This window comes from Phocoena sinus, chromosome 11 (assembly GCF_008692025.1).
Source record: "Phocoena sinus isolate mPhoSin1 chromosome 11, mPhoSin1.pri, whole genome shotgun sequence".
Lineage (NCBI taxonomy): Eukaryota > Metazoa > Chordata > Mammalia > Artiodactyla > Phocoenidae > Phocoena > Phocoena sinus.
The window spans coordinates 57,506,395-57,520,551 of NC_045773.1; the positions used below are offsets into that span (position 1 = coordinate 57,506,395).

General features: G+C 36.9%; 1 protein-coding gene across 2 annotated transcripts in view; it reads right to left on the reverse strand.

Annotated features, from left to right (window-relative positions):
- KHDRBS2 (KH RNA binding domain containing, signal transduction associated 2) overlaps nucleotides 1–14,157 on the reverse strand; it is a 721,722-nt gene that overhangs the window by 115,457 nt on the left and 592,108 nt on the right. The gene's annotated exons all lie outside the window — the stretch shown is intronic.

Below are 14,157 nucleotides of genomic sequence, written 5' to 3' on the forward strand. Positions count from 1 at the left end.
ACCAGAAAGAAATCGAAAATATAAACAGACCAATCACAAGCATGGAAAATGAAACTATGATTAAAAATCTTCCAACAAAAAAAGCTCAGGACCAGATGGCTTCACTGGCGAATTCTATCAAACATTTAGAGAGGGGTTAACACCTATCCTTCTCAAACTCTTCCAAAATACAGCAGAGGGAGGAACACTCCCAAACTCATTCTACGAGGCCCCCATCACACTTATACCAAAACCAGACAGAGATGTCACAACAAAAGACAACTGGAGGCCAATATCACTGATGAACATAGCTGCAAAAATCCTAAAAAAAATATTTGCAAACAGAATCCAACAGCACATTAAAAGGATCATACACCATGACCAAGTGGGATTTATCTCACATATGCAAGGATTCTTCAATATGCGTAAATCAATCAATGTGATAGACCACATTAACAAATTGAAAGATAAAAACCATATGATCATCTCAATAGATGCAGAAAAAGCTTTTGACAAAATTCAACACCAATTTATGATAAAAAAAAAACCCTCCAAAAGTAGGCATAGAGGGAACCTACCTCAACATAATAAAAGTCATATATGACAAACCCACTGCCAACATCATTCTCAATGGTGAAAAGCTGAAACCATTTCCTCTAATATCAGGAAAAACACAAGTTTGTCCACTCTCACCAATATTATTCAACATAGTTTTTGAAGTTTTAGCCACAGCAATCAGAGAAGAAAAAGAAATAAAAGGAATCCAAATCAGAAATGAAGAAGTAAAGCTTTCACTGTTTGCAGATGACAGGATACTATACATAGAGAATCCTAAAGATGCTAAAAGAACCTCTTGCAAGGTTCCTTAAAAAACTAAAACTAGAACCACCACAAGACCCAGCAATCCCACTACTGGGTATATACCCTGAGAAAACTGTAATTCAAAAAGAGTTTTGTACCACAATGTTCATTGCATCTCTGTTTACAATAGCCAGAACATGGAAGCAACCTAAGTTGCTTTATCCATTCATTGACAGACGAATGGATAAAGAAAATGTGGCACGTATATGTAATGGAATATTTCTCAAACATAAAAATAAATGAAATTGAGTTATTTGTAGTGAGGTGGAGGGACCTAGAGTCTGCCCTACAGAGTGAAGTAAGTCAAAAACTGAAAACAAATACCATATGCTCACACATATACCTGGCTATTGTAAATAGTGCTGCAATGAACATTGGGGTGCATGTGTCTTTTTGAATTATGGTTTTCTCTGGGTATATGCCCAGTAGTGGGATTGCTGGATCATATGGCAATTCTATTTTTAGTTTTCTAAGGAACCTCCATACCGTTCTCCATAGTGGCTGTATCAATTTATATTCCCACCAACAGTGCAAGAGGGTTCCCTTTTCTCCACACCCTCTCCAGCATTTGTTGTTTGTACATTTTCTGATGATGCCCATTCTAACTGGTGTGAGGCAATACCACATTGCAGTTTTGATTTGCATATCTCTAATAATTAGTGATGCTGAGCACTTTTTCATATGCTTCTTGGCCATCTGTATGTATTCTTTGGAGAAATGTCTATTTAGGTATTTTGTCTATTTAGGTAATCCATTTTTGGATTGGGTTGTTTGTTTCTTTCATATTGAGATGCATAAGCTGTTTATATATTTTGGAGATTAATCCTTTGTCTGTTGATTCGTTTGAGGATATTTTCTCCCATTATGAGGGTTGTCTTTTGGTCTTGTTTATGGTTTCCTTTGCTGTGCAAAAGCTTTGAAGTTCCATTAGGCCCCATTTGTTTATTTTTGTTTTTATTTCCATTACTCTAGAAGGTGGATCAAAAAAGATCTTGCTGTGATTTATGTCAAAGAGTGTTCTTCCTATATTTTCCTCTAATAGTTTTATAGTGTCCTGTCTTACATTTAGGTCTCTAATCCATTTTGAGTTTATTTTTGTGTATTGTGTTAGGGAGTGTTCTAATTTCATTCTTTTAAATGTATCTGTCCAGTTTCCCCAGCACCACTTATTGAAGAGACTGTCTTTTCTCCATTGTATATCTTTGCCTCCTTTGTCATAGATTAGTTGACCATAGGTGCGTGGGTTTATCTCTGGGCTTTCTATCTTATTCCATTGACCTATGTTTCTGTTTTTGTGCCAGTACCATATACTCTTGATTACTGTAGCTATGTAGTATAGTCTGAAGGCAGGGAGTCTGATTCCTCCAACTCTGTTTTTTTCCCCTCAATACTGCTTTGGCTATTTGGGATCTTTTGCATCTCAATACAAATTTTTAGATGATTTGTTCTAGTTCCATAAAAAATGCCATTGGTAACTTGATAGGGATTGCATTGAATCTGTAGATTGCTTTGGGTAGTATAGTCATTTTCACAGTATTGGTTCTTCCAATCCAAGAACATAGTATATCTCTCCATCTGTTGGTATCATCTTTAATTTCTTTCATCAGTGTCATAGTTTTCTGTATACAGGTCTTTTGTTTCCCTAGGCAGGTTTATTCTTAGGTATTTTACCCTTTTTCTTGCAATGGTAAATGGGAGTGTTTCCATAATTTCTGTTTCAGATTTTTCATAATTAGTGTATAGGAACATAAGAGATTTCTGTGCATTAATTTTGTATCCTGCAACTTTACCAAATTCATTGATTAGCTCTAGTAGTTTTCTGGTGGCATTTTTAGGATTCTCTATGTATAGTATCATGTCATCTGCAAACAGTGACAATTTTACCTCTTCTTTTCCAATTTGTATTCATTTACTTCTTTTTCTTCTCTGATTGCCGTGTCTAGGACTTCCAAAACTATGTTGAATAATAGTGGTGAGAGTGGACATCCTTGTTTCATTCCTGATCTTAGAGGAAATGCTTTCAGTGTTTCACCATTGAGAATGATGTTTGCTGTGGGTTTGTCATATATTGCCTTTATTATGTTGAGGTAGTTTCCCTTTATGCCCACTTTCTGGAGAGTTTTTATCATAAATGGGTGTTGAAATTTGTCAAAATATTTTTCTGCATCTATTGAGATGATCATATGATTTTTATTCTTCAATTTGTTAATATGGTGTATCACAATGATTGATTTGCACATATTGAAGAATCCTTGCATCCCTGGGATAAATCCCACTTGATCATGGTGCATAATCCTTTTAATGTGTTGTTGGATTCTGTTTGCTAGTATTTTGTTGAGGATTTTTGCAGCTATATTCATCAGTGACATTGGTCTGTAATCTTCTTTTTTGTAGTATCTTTGTCTGGTTTTGATATCAGGGTGATGGTGGCCTCATACAATGTGTTTGGGAGTGTTCCTTCCTCTGCAATTTTTTGGAAGAGTTTGGGAAAGAAGAGCTTTAGCTCTTCTCTAAATGCTTGATAGAATTCACCTGTGAAGCCATCTGGTCCTGGACTTTTGTTCGTTGGAAGATTTTTAATCACAGTTTCAATTTCATTACTTGTGATTGGTCTGTTCATATTTTCTATTTCTTCCTGGTTCAGTCTTGGAAGGTTATACCTTTCTAAGAATTTGTCTGTTTCTTCAAGGTTGTCCATTTTATTGGAATAGAGTTGCTTGTGGTAGTCTCTTAGGATGCTTTGTATTTCTGCAGTGTCTGTTGTAATTTCTCCTTTTTCATTTCTAATTTTATTGATTTGAGTTCTCTCCCTCTTTTTCTTGGTGAGTCTGGCTCATGGTTTATCAATTTTGTTTATCTTCTCAAAGAACCAGCTTGTAGTTTTATTGATCTTTGCTATTGTTTTCCTTGTTTCTATTTCATTTATTTCTTCTCTGATCTTTATGATTTCTTTCCTTCTGCTAACTTTGGGTTTTGTTTGTTCTTCTTCTCTAGTTCCTTTAGGTGTAAGGTTAGATCGTTTACTTGAGATTTTTCTTGCTTCTTGAGGTAGGCTTGTATAGCTATAAACTTCCCTCTTAGAACTGCTTTTGATGCATCCCATAGGTTTTTGATCGTTGTGTTTTCATTGTCATTTGTCTCTAGGTATTTTTTGATTTCCTCTGATTTCTTAAGTGATCTCTTGCTTATTTAGTGACGTATTGTTTAACATCCATTTGTTTGTGTTTTTTATGTTTTTTTCCCTGTAATTCATTTCTAATCTCATAGCGTTGTGGTCAGAAAAGATGTTTGATATGATTTCAATTATCTTAAATTTACTGAGGCTTGATTTGTGACCCAAGATGTGATCTATCCTGGAGAATGTTCCGTGCGCACTTGAGAAGAAAGTGTAATCTGCGGTTTTTGGATGGAATGTCCTATAAATATTGATTAAATATATCTGGTCTATTATGTCATTTAAAGCTTCTGTTTCCTTGTTTATTTTCATTTTGGGTGATCTGTCCATTGGTGTAGGTGAGGTGTTAAAGTCCCCCACTATTATTGTGTTACAGTCGATTTCCTCTTTTATAGCTGTTAGCAGTTGCCTTATGTATTGAGGTGCTCCTATGTTGGGTGCATATATATTTATAATTTTTATATCTTCTTCTTCAATTGATCCCTTGATCATTATGTAGTATCTTCCTTGTCTCTTGTAACATTTTTTATTTTAAAGTCTATTTTATCTGATTTGAGTATAGCTACTCCAGCTTTTTTTAAATTTCCATTTGCATTGAATATCTTTTTTCATCCCCTCACTTTCAGTCTGTATGTGTCCCTAGGTCTGAAGTGGTTGTCTTGTAGACAGCATACATATGGTTCTTGTTTTTGCATCCATTCAGCAAGCCTGTGTCTTTTGTTTGGAGCATTTAATACATTCACATTTAAGGTAATTATCGATATGTATGTTCCTATGATCATTTTCTTAATAGTTTTGGGTTTGTTTTTGTAGATCCTTTTCTTCTCTTGTGTTTCCCATTTAGAGAAGTTCCTTTAGCATTTGTTGTAGAGCTGGTTTGGTGGTGCTGAATTCTCTTAGCTTTTGCTTGTCTGTAAAACTTTTCATTTCTCTATCAAATCTGAATGAGATTCTTGCTGGGTAGAGTAATCTTGGTTGTAGGTTCTTCCTTTTCATCACTTTAAGTATATCATGCCACTCCCTTCTGGTTTGTAGAGTTTCTACTGAGAAATCAGCTGTTAACCTTATGGGAGTTCCCTTGTATGTTATTTGTCATTTTTCTCTTGCTGCTTTCAATAATTTTCTTTGTCTTTAATTTTTGCCAATTTGCTTACTATGTGTCTCGGCATGTTTCTCCTTGGGTTTATCCTGTATGGGACTTGCTGTGCTTCCTGGACTTTGGGTGGCTATTTCCTTTCCCATGTTACAGAAGTTTTCAACTATAATCTCTTCAAATATTTTCTCTGGTCCTTTCTCTCTCTCTTCTCCTTCTGGGACCCCTATAATGTGAATATTGTTGTGCTTAATGCTGTCCCAGAGGTCTCTTAGGCTGTCTTCATTTCTTTTCATTCCTTTTTCTTTATTCTGTTCCACAGCAGTGAATTCCACCATTCTGTCTTCCAGGTCACTTATCCATTCTTCTGCCTCAGTTACTCTGCTATTGATTCCTTCTAGTGTATTTTTCATTTCAGTTATTGTATTGTTCATCTGTGTTTGTTTGTTGTTTAATTCTTCTAGGTCTTTTCTAAACATCTTCTCGATCTTTGTCTCCATTTATTTTCTGAGGTCCTGGATCATCTTCACTATCATTATTCTGAATTCTTTTTCTGGAAGGTTGCCTATCTCCACTTCACTTAGTTGTTTTTCTCGGGTTTTATCTTGTTCCTTCATCTGGTACATAGCCCTCTGCCTTTTCATATTGTCTATCTTTCAGTGAATGTGGTTTTTGTTCCACAGGCTGCAGGATTGTAGTTCTTCTTGTTTCTTCTCTCTGCCCTCTGGTCCCAATAAAAATTTTAAACAAATTTCAATACTCACATTTTTTTTTACATAAATCTGTATACATTTATATATAATGTGTGTGTGTATATATATATATATATATATCAAGCAAGCTATTTTCCTTTTTTTTTTTTTTTGCAAAGAAATAAGATTTTATTTGGGGTATGATAACTGCAATTCAAGTTGGAGTCAAAAATGTTTTCCACGGAGGAGAGAAATGTCAGTGGTTTATAAAGGCAAAAAACTGCAACATTGCAAAACTTCTTTTAAAATTTGGTGCTGGCAAGCCAAAGCTATGCTTATCTTTATATGGTTGGTTGCTAAATGCTATCACTAGAGGGAGGTGGAAGTCCAGTACTGTGACAAGTTACAGGTGTTCTTGAGTTTCCTTGGCATTGTTTTTCTTCCAGTGTTATTGAGATATAATTGACATACAGTACTTTTTAAGTTGAAGGTGTGCAGCATGATGATTTGACTTGCATACATCATCAAATACATTAAGTCTAGTGAGCATTCATCATCAAATATAGATGCAAGATTAAATAGATAGAAAAAAAATTTTCTTCGTGATGAGAACTCTTAACATTTGCTCTCTTAACAACTCTCATATAAAACACACAGCAGTGTTAATTACATGTATCACATTTATACATTACATCTTGAGTACTTATTTATCTTTTAACTGGAGACATACTTTTTGACTACTTTCCTCAAGTTCCCCATCCAGTCACCTCTTGCCTCTGGTAACCAGAAATCTGGTCGCTTCTCCTATGAGTTTGTTTGTTTGTTTGTCTGTGAAGTATAATTGACCTACAACACTAGGTTACTTCTTGATACACAGCATAGTGAGTCAATATTTCTATACATTTCAAAATGACCACAACGATAAGTCTAGTTACGATATGTCACCATACAAAATTATTACATAGTTATTGACTATCTATATTCTCCACACTGTACATTTATACCCATGACTCACTTATTTTGCAACTGGAAGGTTGGATCTCTGAAATATCCCTCACCTATTTCTTTCTTCCTCCCATCCCCCTCCCCTCTAACAATACCTGTTGCTTCTCTGTGTCTGTAACACTGTTTCTCCTATGTTTGTTCATTTGTTTTGTTTTGTATTTGTCTTTCTCCATTTGACTTATTTTACTTAGCATAGTATCCTTTAGGTCCATCCATGTTTTTGCAATGGCAAGATTTCATTGTTTATGGCTAATATTTCATTGTATATCTATACAACATTTTCTTTATGCATTCATCTACTGATGGGCACTTAGGTTGCTTCTGTATCTTGACTATTATAAATAATGCTGCAATGAACATAGGAGTGCATATATCTTTTGAAATTAGCATTTTCAGGAGTGGAAAGAATAGACAGAATGGTAGGTTTTTTTTTTTTTTTTTTTTTTAATATTTTGAGGAACCTTTGTACGGTATTCCACAGTAGCTACACCAATTTACTTTCTCACCGACAGTGCTTGAGGGTTCATTTTCTCCACATCTTCACCAACACTTGTTATTTTATGTATTTTTGATAATAGCCATTCTGACAGCTGTGAGATGATATCTCTTGTGCTTTTGATTAGAATTTTCCTGATGATTAGAGATGGAGAGCATCTTTTCATGTGCCTGTTGACCATCTGTATGTCTTCTTTGGAAAAATATGTCTATTCAGAACCTATGCCTATTTTTTAATCAGGTCTTTTTTTGATGTTAACTTGTATGAGTTCTTTGTATATTTTGGATATTAACCCCTTACTGGATATATCAATTGTAAATATATTCTCCAATTTAGTAGGTGGCCTTCTCATTTTGCTGATAGTTTCCTTCAGTGTGCAAAAGCTTTTTAGTTTGATGTAGTCTCATTAGTTTATTTTTGCTTTTGTTTCCATTGCCTGAGACATACAAAAAATATTACTAATACTGAAGTGAGTTTTCTGCTTATGTATACTTCTAGAAATTTCATGGTTTCAGGTCTTACTTTTCAATCTTTAATCCATTCTGAGTATACTTTTGTGTATGGTGTGAGAGAGCACTCCAGTTTCACTCTTTTGTAAGTAGCTGTCTAGTTTCCCCAACACCATTTATTGAAGAGGCTATCTTATCATGATTGTATATTCTTGCCTCCTTTGTTTTAGATTAATTACTCAAATAAATATGGATACATTTCTTGGCTCTCAATTCTGTTCCATTAACCTATGTGCCTTTGTTCCAGTGGCATTTTGTGTGGATTACTTTTGCTTTGTAGTATAGTCTGAAATCTGGGAGCATGGTAAATCCAGTTTTGTTCTTCTTTCCCAAGATTGCTTTGGCTTTTCAAGGTCTTCTGTGTGCTATACAAATTTTAAGATTTTTTTGCTCTAGATCAGCAAAAAATGACATTGTAATATTTTTGTGTGTGTGTGGTACGCAGGCCTGTCCATTGCTTCTGGGTTATCTACTTTATTGGTGTATAACTGTTTGTAGTAATATCTTATGATCTTTGTATTTTTGTCCTGTTGGTTGTAACATCTTTATGATCATTACCCTGAACTCTATGTCAGGTACTTTTCTATCTCCACTTCACTTAGTTCTTCTGGGGTTTTATCTTCTTCCTTTGTTTGGAAGATATTCCTCTGTGACATCATTTTGCCTAAATGGCTTTTTAAATTTATATATGTTTGGTAAGTTGGTTATGTTTTCTGACCTTAGAGAAGAGGCCTTTTATGGGAGACACCCTATGCTTCCCAGCAGTGCACTCCCCTCTGGTCACCCAAACTGTATGCTCTAAGGGTGCCACATGTGAGGGCTGTATGTGTCCTTCAGTTGTGGCAGACAGACTACTATGGGAAGTCTGATAGGAGTGGCTGGTGCCCAGTCTGGTAGGTTAACAGCCCTTGCCTTGTGTGCATGTTGCTGACCAATGGTAGTCAGGGCCAAGTCATGAGGAGGCTGGCTTGGAGATGTTTAAGATAGTAGGCCTGACAAAAACAGAAAGATAGATCAATGGAAGAGGATAGAGAGCCCAGAGATAAACCCATGCACATATGGTCACCTTATCTTTGATAAAGGAGGCAGGAATGTACAGTAGAGAAAGGACAGCCTCTTCAATAAGTGGTGCTGGGAAAACTGGACATGTGCATGTAAAAGTGTGAGATTAGATCACTCCCTAACACCATACACAAATGTAAGTTCAAAATGGATTAAAGACCTAAGTGTAAGGCCAGAAACTATCAAACTCTTAGAGGAAAACATGGGCAGAACACTCTATGACATAAATCACAGCAAGATCCTTTCTGACCCACCTCCTAGAGAAATGGAAATAAAAACAAAAATGGAACTTAATGCAACTTCAAAGCTTTTGCACAGCAAAGGAAACCATAAACAAGACCAAAAGACAACCCTCAGAATGGGAGAAAATATTTGTAAATGAAGTAACTGACAAAGGATTAATCTCCAAAATTTATAAGCAGCTCATGCAGCTCAATATCAAAAAAAACAAACAACCCAATCCAAAAATGAGCAGAAGACCTAAAAAGACATTTCTTTTTTTTTTTTTTTTTTTTATGCGTTACGCGGGCCTCTCACTGTTGTGGCCTCTCCCGTTGCGGAGGACAGGCTCCGGACGCGCAGGCTCAGCGGCCATGGCTCACGGGCCCAGCCGCTCCGCGGCATGTGGGATCCTCCCAGACCGGGGCACGAACCCGTGTCCCCTGCATCGGCAGGCGGACTCTCAACCACTGCGCCACCAGGGAAGCCCTAAAAAGACATTTCTCCAAAGAAGATATACAGATTGCCAACAAACACAAGAAAGAATGCTCAACATCATTAATCATTAGAGAAATGCAAATCAAAACTACAATGAGATATCATCTCACACCAGTCAGAATGGCCATTATCAAAAAATCTACAAACAATAAATGCTGGAAAGAGTGTGGAGAAAAGAGAAAACTCTTGCACTGCTGGTTGGAATGTGAATTGGTACAGCCAATATGGAGAACAGTATGGAGGTTCCTTTAAAAACTACAAATAGAACTACCACATGACCCAGCAATCCCACTACTGGGCATATACTCTGAGAAAACCATAATTCAAAAAGAGTCATGTACCAAAATGTTCATTGCAGCTCTATTTACAATAACCAGGAGATGGAAACAACATAAATTTCCATAATCAGATGAATGGTTAAAGAAGATGTGGCACATATATACAATGGAATATTATCCAGCCATAAAAAGAAACGAGATTGAGCTATTTGTAATGAGGTGGATGGACCTAGAGTCTGTCATACAGAGTGAATTAAGACAGAAATAGAAAGACAAATACTGTATGCTAACACATATATATGGAATTTAAGGAAAAAAATGTCATGAAGAACTTAGGGGTAAGACAGGAATAAAGACACAGACCTACTAGAGAATGGACTTGAGGATATGGAGAGGGGGAAGTGTAAGCTGTGACAAAGCGAGGGAGTGGCTTGGACATATATACACTACCAAATGTAAAATAGGTAGCTAGTGGGAAGCAGCCACATAGCACAGGGAGATCAGCTTGGTGCTTTGTGCCCACCTAGAGGGGTGGGATAGGGAGGATGGGAGGGAGGGAGACGCAAGAGGGAATAGATATGGGAACATATGTATATGTATAACTGATTCACTTTGTTATAAAGCAGAAACTAACACACCATTGTAAAGCAATTATACTCCAATAAAGATGTAAAAAATAAAAATAGAATTACCATACAATCCAGCAATTCCACTTTTGATAATACGATCAAAAGAATTAAAAGCATAGTCTCAAAATGTATTTGTCCACTCATGTTCACAGCAGTATTCATAATAATCAAAAGGTGCAAGCAATCCAAGCATTCACTGGCAGATTATTAAATAGATAAGCAAAATGTGGTCCATCCATACAATGGAATATTATTCAGCCTTAAAAAGGAAAGTAATGCTAGTGTCTGTACAACATGGTTGGACCTTGAGGACATGATGCTCAGTGAAATGAGCCACAGAAGGACAAATACTGGATGATTCACTTACATAAGGTACCTAAAGTAATCAAATATTTAGAAATAGAAAGTAGAATTGTGGTTGTCCCCGGCTGAGGGGCAGGGGAATGGGAAATTATTGTTTAATGGGGGCAGAGTTTCAGGTTTGCAAGATGAAAAGAACCCTGGAGATGGATGGTGTGATGATTGCACAACAAAGTGAATGTACTTAAAACTACTGAACTGTACATTTAAAAATGGTTGAGATGGTAAATTTTATGTTATGTGTATTTTACCACAATTTAAAATAAACAAATAAATTTTTTAAAAAAGATAGTAGGCCTGCTAGTGGGTGGGGCTGTCTCTCCACCTGTCTCATTCCTTAGCCTGAGTCATCCCAGTACTTGTTCTGACAGAATGGTGGGAGGACCCCGGTCCTGGCACCAATGAGCTAGAAGGAGGATTCCAAAATGGTGCTTGCCAACACCAGTGTCATTGTGGCAGAATGAGATCTACAAAATAGCTCCCACCAGTGTCTGTGTCTCCACAGACAGGAGATTCTGCAGGAGACTCTCCAAGATCAGCAGGTGTGTCTTACCCTGGGTCCTGGAGCATGTATGGGATTATGTATGCACTCTTTAAGAGTAGAGTCTCTATTTCCCACAGCTCTCTGGTTCTTCAAGAAGTTGAACTCCCTGGCCTTCAAAGCCAAACATTCTGGGGGTCTGATTTCCCAGTACAGGACCCCCAGGCTGCAGAGCCCAAGGTGGGGATGAGACCCGTCATTCCTAGGGGAGAACATGTGCAATTCTAATTATCCTCCCATTTGTGGGTCTCCCACCTGGGAGTATGGATCTTGACTATACCATGACTCTGCCCCTCCTACCATCTAATTGTGGTTCCTTATTTATATCATTAGTTGCAGGACATTTTTTCTGCTAGTCTTCTGGTCTGTCTCATCAATGGTTGCTCTGTAAGTAGAAAATTTGGTGTGCACATGAGAGGAGTTGAACTTAAGGTCTTCCTACTCTGCCATCTTGGCCACTCCTTCCCTGTTTTAATTATTCTTAAATATTCCTAAAAATATACTATTTTAGTGCATATAGTTGTGGTGTAGTTAGGAATGTACAACTATTTATTTTACCAGGCCTTTTTAATTAAACATTTAGTTTGTTTTCAACATTTTGTTATTATAATAATTCTATAAAGAACATCTGTGAATATTAATCTTTGATCTTACCTCTCATTATCTCCTTAGGATAGATTTCTACAAATGAACTTAATTGTCAAAGAGTGGATTTAGTATAAAATTATGACTGAAATTATATGTGATACCATGATTATAGTTTCAAATCTCTTGTAATTTTTGAGAATAGTACATGACAGATGCTATTACAGACAATGAGTAATTTACCCATTTTAGTTCTTGTCATTTTTTCATTACAGATGAAAAACATGGATTTTCTTTAGAAAGTGATTATTCAGCTTTTATATGTCTTTTATTAAAAAAAAGACAAAGGTAGTATATTAAGCCCTACATCCTCCCTCTTATTAAAGTTTTATGGGTTTTATTTTATTGATTTGCTTATTTTGTAAATTGGTCTGATGTATTATCAATCCAAAAAGCTCATATTCTTCATGAAAGTCAAAGTTTTAACCTGTATTTAACCTGTATTCTGGACTGATGCTCGGCTTTCTTCCAATCAGTTTCATTTGGGAAATTTACTAATATATTTACTAATATATTACTCATAAATTTACTCATATATTTACTCATATATTACTCATATACTCAGAAATTTTCAGTGTAATGATACTTTTTCTGTAAGAGCATGAGTTTTTTAAAGCAGACTAGATTTTAAGAAGTAAAGGTTTACCATAATCTGAGTTCAGTTCAGGAATCTGGCAAAGTAAGTTTATTCCCTAAAACTGCATGCCTCTAAGAAGTTGCTTTTTGTATAGTTCTGAATAACAAAACATTGGTTTGCACAGTACCTCATATTTTAACATTATTAGAGACACTCTAATCTATTATCCAAGTACAGTATTTTAGTAATATTGCATTCATATATTTGTTGGATATAATATTTTTCCAGGTGTATTCCAAATCAATGCTGGCTAAAAATTTGTGTAGTTTTCTATTTACAGTTATAAGTAAAATAGTGAACTCATAACATATATTAAAACAAAATCTTCTACTAAATATTTTTGGGAAAGAAATCCTTACCGACTTTTATGTTCTGATATATTTGTTGTTTTTGACTCTGGCTTATGTCATGTATGACCAAAGAAAAAATACTGGGGAACACAACCTACTGTAAACTTGAAGAGAGGGATCAAGATGACAGAGTAGGAGGACGTGGAGCCCACCTGTCCCAACAAACACATGAAAAATACATCTACATGTGGAAAAATTCTCACAGAAAACTAGTAGAAGACCTCGTATAAAACTAAATCTGCAAGAAAGATCTCCCCGTAAATGGGTAGAAAGGAAAAAAAAAAGGTCATTAGGTCAGGACCAGCATCCCTGGGAGGGATCAGTAAAGAGGAGAAAGTCCATATGGGCAGACCCTCATCTCGGGAGCCCACTTGCCTGCTGGGAAATCTGCTGGGGAAGATTGAGGGGCTGGAGAAGCCTAGACTCTACTCCTGAGGAGTGTGTGGGTACCAGCTTGCTATCTCAATCAGGGTGGGGAGACCTATGCTGGCGGCTACTACCTTGCTGCGCTTCCCAATCTGAAGGGGTTAACACCCCAGCCCTGCTCACTCCACACCACAGCCTGGCCCAAAATCAGGACAGAGATTTGGTCTAGCTATGAAGACAGACTGGGGTACCTGGAGTGTGATCAGGGTGGAACCAGGGAAACCATTGTCAGCACATGCATTGGGGCAGAGAATTGAACCAGACAGTTCAGTGAGAAAAGTGGGCAGAACCACAAGAATGTGCAGTGGATAAGCAATGAATCTCAGACAGACAGGCCCTGGGAAAAGACTTGGTCTAGCTGCATGGAGACAGCTTGGGAGTGTGTGGTCAGCGGGAGTTATGAAGCCCATTAGCATGCACATAACAGTGGCAGCTCTAGTCATGGGGCCCATTGTAAGCTTGCACATGTCAGAGGTGTGTCTCTGGTAGACAGGCCCTGGGTGGGAGAGTGTGGTGAATCATTTTCCAGTGGGAGCACCCCAGATCCATCCACTCCACATCAGAGCTTGGTGTTGGCTCTGTGGCAGACAGGTCCTGGGAGAAGTTTGCCACAAAGGCAGTACAGATCCCAAGCAGCAACATAGCCACCTTGATTCCTGTAGCCATTGGGTCTCATCCCCAGCCTGAGACTTGCAGTAGATT